Here is an 8920-nt window from a genome sequence, read left to right as displayed (position 1 = left end):
CTTCTTGCTGTGAGGCGACAGCGCTAACCACTACACCACCGTGCCGCCCGCCACTCTAAATATTATTTTAAAAAAACTTGCCCTACGGGTGCACAAACTTTTGCACGCTACTCTACCTGCAAGCTTAGCACACGTTCTCTATTCAGTAACAGGCAATATGTCATACTGAACTGGGAAAGGTTTATAAAGAGGCGGGGCTTAAATATGACTCGAGTCTGATTGGCTGGATAAAACAGACTCCTCCTTCCAGCACTTCTGCCCCCAAATGGCAAAAATCCCGCTTCATCTTTCCTCACATATTCTAAGGAGTTGGGACATCATCGGAAGTGTATTTAATGACTTTAAAAACCTAAAAAGTGCAACTGGATATAAGAGTAAATAAGATTTGTATCATCCAGTGATGTCCTGTTGAGGTAAAAGTGCCCTTTTATGATGTTTTTCCCCCCAGGAGCCTCACATGAGACGGGCTTTCAGGAGAATGAGCGTTTTGCTCTGAGAGCCTTTTGAAGTGAGCAGGATCAAAACACACGCACAGTGGATTCGAAACAATGTCGCTCCGTGGGGCTCTGCTCCATGATGCAGGGAAAATAGCATGAAGGAAATGAACGCACGGTAAGTCAACCCATCCTGATACTCATCCTGAATGTTGTGTATTTCCAGAGAGCCTGGTGTGTGGTGGAGCTGGAGGTTCTTCTGCTCTGACACTCCGCCATGGATTAACGGGAAACACTGGGATTTTGTGAAAACTGCAGCAGCTTTTTGTTTGTTTACAGCCTCACTGGGAGTTTATCATCTCAAACACTCACTATGGATTAAAGGAGCGTCAAGACGTAAACATTCCACACTTCAGCACTCAGTTTAGGTGGAAAATTGAAAAAGCAGCGGTTTAAAAAAAAAAAAAAAGCGTTTAGGAAAGTAATTGGGTTTAGTCTCGTCTCCGTGTGAACGCGTCTGCGCGCGCGACTGCGTCAGAGACGGCGTTTGTACGCAGCAGCTGTAGCGTGGAGTCCAGATGCAGCAGCGCTGATCAAGACCATACAGGGCAGAAGCCCCTGACTGCTCAAAACCCTCATATTGGGTGGAAGCAGCAGCGTTGGTAAAGTCCCATGATGGACATTAGGTTTGGTGAAGTCCCGTGTTGGGCACGAGTTCTTGCTTTGGTGAAACCCGGTGTTGGGCACGAGTTCTTGCTTTGGTGAAGCCCGGTGTTGGGCACGAGTTCTTGCTTTGGTGAAGCCCGGTGTTGGGCACTAGTTCTTGCTTTGGTGAAGCCCCGTGTTGGGCACGAGTTCTTGCTTTGGTGAAGCCCGGTGTTGGGCACTAGTTCTTGCTTTGGTGAAGCCCGGTGTTGGGCACGAGTTCTTGCTTTGGTGAAGTCCCGTGTTGGGCATTAGTTCTTGCTTTGGTGAAGCCCCGTGTTGGGCACGAGTTCTTGCTTTGGTGAAGCCCGGCGTTGAGCACGAGTTCTTGCTTTCGTGAAGCCCCGCGTTGGGCGCTAGTTCTTGCTTTGGTGAAGCCCCGCGTTGGGCACTAGTTCTTGCTTTGGTGAAGCCCCGCGTTGGGCACGAGTTCTTGCTTTGGTGAAGCCCCATGTTGGGCACGAGTTCTTGCTTTGGTGAAGCCCCGCGTTGGGCACGAGTTCTTGCTTTGGTGAAGCCCCGCGTTGGGCACGAGTTCTTGCTTTGCTGAAGCCCCGCGTTGGGCACTAATTCTTGCTTTGGTGAAGCCCCGCGTTGGGCACGAGTTCTTGCTTTGGTGAAGCCCCGTGTTGGGCATTAGCCCTGGGCGGCACGGTGGTGTAGTGGTTAGCACTGTCACCTCAGGAAGGTTCTTGGTTTGAGCCCAGTGGCTGACAGGGGCCTTTCTGTGTGGAGCTTGCATGTTCTCCCTGTGTCTGCGTGGGTTTCCTCTGGGTGCTCTGGCTTCCCCCACAGTTCAAAAACATGGGGCAGCCATGGGCTGAAGTGCCCTTGAGCAAAGTACTTAACCCCCAACTGCTCCTTGAGTGCTGTAGCATAGCTGCCCACTGCTCTGGGTATGTGTGTGTGCTCATTTTTCACTTGTGTGTGCTTGCATGTGTTCACTGCTTCAGATGGGTTAAATGCAGAGGACAGATTTCACTGTGCTTGAGTGTCCATGTGGCAAATAAAGTCTTCTTCTTGTTTTGGTAAAGTCCCGTGTTGGGCATTAGTTATTGCTTTGGTACAGTCCCATGTTGGGCAAAAGCCCCATATTTGACCGAAGCCCCAGGTTTGGCAAAGCCTTGAGTAGGCAAAGTCCCATGTTGGGCAGAAGCCCCTGATTGGCCAAAGTTCCATGTAGGACAGAAGCCCCTGATTGCATAAAGCCCAATGTTAGGCAAAGTCTAATATTGGACAGAAGTCCATGCTTGTCCAAAATCCTTATGTAAGCATAGTCCCATGTAGGGTAGAAGCCCCTAGTTGTCCAAAGTCCTTTGGTAGGTAAAAGTCTCACATTAGCCAGAAGCTCTATGTTGTGCAGAAACCCCTAATTTGGAATAGATCTTAGTTGGGCAATGTCCCATGCGCTCTTAAAAAACCTCATGTTGGATAGAAGACCTTGGCTGACCAAAGCTCCATGTTGCGCAGAAGCACCTGGTAGAGCAAAACTTCGTGTCCCTTAATTGGGCAATGTTCCATGTTGTGCAGAAAGTTAGGCCTCATGTTGGATAGTAGACCCTGTTTGGGCAAAGGCCACTGATGTTGCACAAAAGCCCCATGATGGTCAAAAGCCACTTGTAACTTGTTACCCAGGTTTGCACCACCTTAAACACCCGTCTTATGATTCAGTAAATCGCCTTAAAGCATATTATTCAGTAACGACTACAAACTATTCAGTAATAGAGTGAAACTCACAGGAAATGTATGCAGTATTGAGCGTGAGGAATGTAAGTCTGAAACCCACAACCACATTCTGGGAGCTGATGGGGTTAAACCTGTACCACACTCCAAGATGTGAGCTGGTCTATTCTACTCATACTAACAATCTCTTCCAGCTTCAGTTTAAAATCTGGTTCAGTAAACAGACTCGTGTAAACTTTATTTTATCTTCACTGCATCATTTTCAAGCACTTTATTTGAACAGGCTGCAGCTTCTTTTGGCACAAAGAAGGAAAGTTGAGGGTGGACATGCTCGGAAAAGTGAGCAGTGATTTATGAGTTATGTAGAAAAAAACAATAAGAGAAGAAAAACAGCAGTGGGCTGGAGAGGTAGTAGTGGGATCTGGGATGCTGCCCAAGAAACGTGGCACTGTGCATCTGATTTAAAGGATCCTTTCTGTTTAATCTTTGGCTTTTATGGTAGATGAGTCATGAGCAGAGGAGGTGAGTGAATGAGGAGTTTGGAGGTATCATTTCTTCAGGTCTCATGATTGCTGAATCTGATGAATGAATTTGTCTTGAGCTTTTCATGGAGAATAAGGTTCGAGCAATGGATGAAGAATGAAGTGTGAGAGCCAGTCAGCAGGTTATAGATTTTACATGCATAGTGTTTACAATATTCAGAGTCACATGGACTTTATTAACATAAGCAACATACAGCGGATGACGTACCACCCACCCTTGGGCTATTCCATAAATTCCTCTAGATTAAAGTTGTCTCGTGATGAGGAAACCATGTTGAGCTTATAGTGTCTTTGCATGTCTCCCTGTTGTTTGAATGGACTCGAGTGAAGCAAATATTTTTTTTCTTCCATAGAGGTGCATTGTTTTGAAATTTCCCGTGTGTGTGTGTGTGTGTGTGTGTGTGTGTGTGTATTATTAATAATACCACAATAGCATGACATCCTGTGTTTAAAAATGATTCGTGATGCAATGTTTTGATGACATAAGGACCCAGTGAACCAGTGCAATTTCTCACTGGTTCATAATTTTGTGGTGAATAATTAAATATGGTGATGTTATATTTTATATATTTTAGTTGAGATGCTTCTTGATTGGAACATGGACTCATATACCCCTTTTCCACCAAATCAGTTCCAGGGCTGGTTCGGGGCCAGTGCTGGTGCTGGTTCACAACTCGTTCAACTTGCGAACCAGCTGAGAACCAGTTTGCTTTTCCATAGCTTGGGGTGCTAAGGGAAGCCACATCATTACGTCGCTGTATACGTCAGTTACGTCGTTGTATACGTCAGTTACGTCGCTACGTTTGCATAAACCTTGGCGCGAATATCGAAGCAAAAACAACACGGAAGAAGCAGCAACAACAACAATAATAATAATGGATGACTTCGGGTTTGTACAGCTGCTGCTTCTCGTAGCTTAAAAATGGCGATCTTTCGCGGTCTTGTTATTGTTGTTGGTCTTAACAACTCTGCCCCCCTGCTGACGTAAGCGGTTCTTTCCTCTGGCCCAGCAGAGAGTTGGTGCTAGCCTGGAACCGGTTTTTCTGGCCCCAGAGCCAGTTCTTTGTCAGTGGAAACAGAAAACCCGGTTCCAAACTAAGCACTGGCCCCGAACCAGCCCTGGAACTGCTTTGGTGGAAAAGGGGCAATACAGGATATGACAACAAATACCATATCGCAATACTTTAAGATGATTCTATGGGACACAATATGTATCATGACATTCAGGTTTGCTAAGCTCCCAGCAAAAGAGTAGCATTAAAATAATATGAAAAACTGAGTGATTGTTTCTATTTAATGTACAAAAATTACTATTTAACACTAAAAAAGAGGAAACGGTTCAGTTCAGTTTAACATTTACTCATCCGCTTTGAAACATCATTTGTAATTGTTATAAAAAAAAACCCGGTAACTCTTGACGATACCTGCACTATCCCAGAAAAGTGTATTGCGACATTATTTATCGTAGTGTCAATATTATATCATTGTACTGTCCAGCTCTACTCAGTCATGACACAAACTTATAAATTACTGCCTGTATTTCAGCTTTCTAAGTTACTTGATTTTACGTTATAAATGATTCCTGGGAAAACAGATTTGACATGATGAATATAATCATAATGGGCTACTGTGTGTTTTGGTATGCAGTATATAGTCAATATCAGTACAGTTCTCTGTTAATATGAGGTCTGATATTTACAATAGTGTTTTAGGACCATTGAGGGTAAAACAAAAAACGGAACTGAGGCAGAGGTAATGTTCTGATTTAAAAAAAACCCCTCAATTTCTGAGATTAAAGTCAGAAATTTATGAGAAAAAAACAGATATTCTCTGAGATTAAAATGTCACAAAATTATGAGAAAAAAAATCAGAAATTCAGAGATAAAAAAATCTCAGAAATTCAGAGACTCAAAAATCTCAGAAATTCAGAGACTAAAAAAATCTCAGAAATTCAGAGATTAAAAAAAACTCAGAAATTCTGAGATAAAAAAACTCAGAAATTCCGAGATTTAAAAAAAAACCTCAGAAATTCAGAAGATAAAAAAACTCAGAAATTCAGAAGTTAAAAAACTCGGAAATTCAGAGATAAAAAAAAAAACCTCAGAAATTCAGAGATTTTAAAAGCCTCATAAATTCCAAGACTAAAAAGTCACAAATTTATAAGGGGGGGGGACATGGAGCAATCATGTTTTTTGTCAAGGAACCAGATCACATCACTTTGCAAGGTTGAATCACTGTCATCAGACCACAGATGCCACGGCTGCTGGGCTCACGCTAGCCGCTCGCACGTCCGCAAATTGCGAAGTTTTATTCCAATTTGTGAAAAGAAAATCATCTGTATTCGCATTTTATGCGAAAGTTATTTAAAGTTTAAGCAAAATCCATCAAACAATTGCGATTTCTCAAGATAAACTACCTTTCATGTCCATCTTCGATGTTTTGATTTATAACCAACGCCCCCGAGTTTCGAAGCTTCTTATTGGTTGACCGCAAATTACGTCTTCCAATAGCATCGGACCTTACATATAAAATGATCAATTTCCGAGTTGCGCTGATAATGTCGGCAATTCTTGCTCATTAGTGAACAAAATTATAGCGAGGTTTGTTTAAAATAAATTATCCGACTTTACGTATGACAAAAACATCTAAAAAGTGAGATAACATATTAGAATATTCTGTTAGCTTTCTCAGTTAGGGATAAAAACACGATATAACCATTCTAAAGACGTATTTTCTACATAATATCAACCCTGACAGAACTTTGGAAGAACTCACAGATGAACCAGGATATATCGACCAAGTGTAGCTTGTTTTCAGAGCGTTTTGACGCACATGGTTCAAAGTTTTGACTGCAAGTGTTTCATTTGAGAAATTAATGGTGAATATCATTATATTTGGGTTATGAGATTAATTTATAAGAAACAACCATTGATTTTAACTCCCTGAGCTCCCTTCATCCTACCCATAAAGACACACCCCTCCCCCTAAACACACACACACACACACGGATCCCAATTATACACACACACATACCCACACAATCCCAATCACACACATACATCTCAATCATGAACACACACACACACACACACACACACACACACACACACACACACACACACACACACACACACACACACAATCCCAATTATACACACACACATACATACACACAATCCCAACCACACACATACACACATCTCAACACATCTCAATAATGAAAACACACACACACACACACACACACACACACACACACACACACACACACACACACACACGAGGCAATACCAGTGGTTGAGATGTTAAAATAGAATTTTGAAAAAAATAAAATAAAAAATAAAATTAATATATTAGCAAGGCCAGCCACTGATGTTGGCCAGGTCCGACACTGATGTTGGCCAGGTCCGACACTGATGTTGGCCAGGTCCGACACTGATGTTGGCCAGGTCCGACACCGATGTTGGCCAGGCCAACTTCGCCAGTTCAAATTTATACATGACCTTGGGTTACCATGGACCTCTAAATGGCCTCTAACTCCCAAACCATGGCAGATGAAGCTTAAGTTTGTATGAGCAGTTAATATGAAATCACCATTTTCCTGAACATAGCATACATGACCTCGGGGGACCTTGAAAGGTCAGACTCGAGGTCGCTCAACTTGAATTGCCTATAACTCCCAAACCATGGCAGATAGAGCTCAAATTTGTATAGGCCACTAATATAAAGTGATATATCACCTTTCCATTGAACATAGTTTATATGACTCTGTAAGGTTGCTCAACCTTGAATATTGTATACTCCCTAAACCATGGCAGACATAGTTCAAGTTTGTGTGGTCAGCTAATATAAAGCCGTATAAGAGGATTCAAGAATAAATAAGCATGCTATGAACATAAATCAAGAACATGGAAAGACAAAGGCAGGAAACAAGCTTGCAAACACTATTGAAACACCAACAAACTACAATAACAATTCATTTTTCAATATTATGTCAGTGCAAGAAACATTTAGAAGTATAACATATCTTGCTAAAAAAATTACTTTGCTAAAAAGAAAATTGTTCTTTTAGCGTTTCTTGCTAAGCGAACTTGCAAATTGCTAAAGAAAAATTTGAGTCTTTAGCACTTTTCGCTAAAACAATTTGGGTCCTTGAGTGAGCACAGGGCTGAGCCAAGAGTTATAGGAAATACAGTCTTTCCTCCGCAATCGTGCAGTATGAAATAATAAAGTGCGAAAAGATTTTCAAGTACATCTCCCAGAATGCAGTGCAGCAGGGAAGCCTGAAGCACATGATTGATTTTTGCACTTCCCGGATGCTACAGGAGGTAAATATATAAAGTTCACAGCTTTGTTTATTAGTGTCCTTTTTCCTTTTTTGTCTTACCAGTTTATAAATGTGTAATTATTGTGCAATATCAGTTTCTCGTTACTTTCAGTGCATTGATTCTTCTCATCTGCCCAAATCACTGTTAGCTTAAAACGGCTGAGCTGAGAGTTACAGGAAAAGTAGTCTTTTCTCCTTGATTATTCAATATAAAGAATAAAGAGCTCAGAGAGTTTCTCCTACATTTCTCAGAATGCACTGCAGCCAGGAAGCTGGGAAAAAATGATAGTTAGGTGTTTGTTTGTTTATTTCCTCTCATAAATTTGTGACTTCTTAATCTTGGAATTTCTGATTTTTTTTTTCTCACAAAATTTATGACTTTATAATCTTAGAGATTATCAAAGTTTTTTTTTTCTTGTAAATGTACAACTTTAATATATTATATATTTGTGGACACTTTGTACTGAAAAGTGCTGGAGACAAGAATGATGAAGAGGGTCAGTATCAAGGGTGTATCAAGAAAACCTTTTTAACCAGCTTTTTAAGCAGTTTCAGGAATCGTGGAAAACTGGAAAAAAGGAAGTAAAGCAAAGAGCAGGCTGGTTCAATCGGCTGTGGTGAAAATCGGTATAAAGCTTCACTTTATATTCACATATGCCACAATATCGTGATTGTATTCATTCGTTCATCTTCAATAACTGCTTTATATAAGCCAGGAACACTGGACACAAGGGCAAGGCAGAAAAACACACGCACGCACTCATGCACACACACACACACACACACACACACACACACACACACACACACACACACACACACAGTGTTTCCTGCATCTGAAATGTGCTTAGGTGGGGGTCAGGGGAGGGAAGTTTAGGGAGACGTCTGCTTCTTCTCTCTCATGAGTTTATGTTGCTGCTCTACTGGTTTACGCACAATACAGTTTAATGTAAATAAATTCTTTCATACAATGTGATCATAGCGTACAGTATGTCACACAAAAGGAAAGTGCTAGAAACTCAGTCGTTAAGATGTACGTTAACTAATAGCTGTCCTAGATGTGAGAGTTTTATCATTCAAGAGACAGAGATGTTTTACAACAGACACCAGATTAATAAGAAAAGGTTTTAACAGACTTTTCAAAGTAGTGAGGACCTTCTCTCACCCCTCACATAACTTACAACTTACCTTCAGCACCGTGTTGAAATATTTGTGGGGAAACTCTAAAC

The 8920-nt window shown here is 41.6% G+C and overlaps 1 protein-coding gene across 1 annotated transcript in view; it reads left to right on the top strand.

The window, feature by feature from the left end:
* The first annotated feature begins 316 nt into the window (after positions 1–316).
* Positions 317–8920, top strand: part of pdzd2 (PDZ domain containing 2) — a 268490-nt gene continuing 259886 nt past the window's right edge. The window contains exon 1 of the mRNA XM_060907275.1: positions 317–612. The gene's annotated coding sequence lies outside the window, so the exon portion shown is untranslated. The remainder of the gene's footprint in view (positions 613–8920) is intronic.

Source organism: Neoarius graeffei, chromosome 24, assembly GCF_027579695.1.
Source record: "Neoarius graeffei isolate fNeoGra1 chromosome 24, fNeoGra1.pri, whole genome shotgun sequence".
NCBI lineage: Eukaryota > Metazoa > Chordata > Actinopteri > Siluriformes > Ariidae > Neoarius > Neoarius graeffei.
Note: the sequence above shows the minus strand (reverse complement) of the source record. Positions and strands in the feature narration are given on the sequence as shown.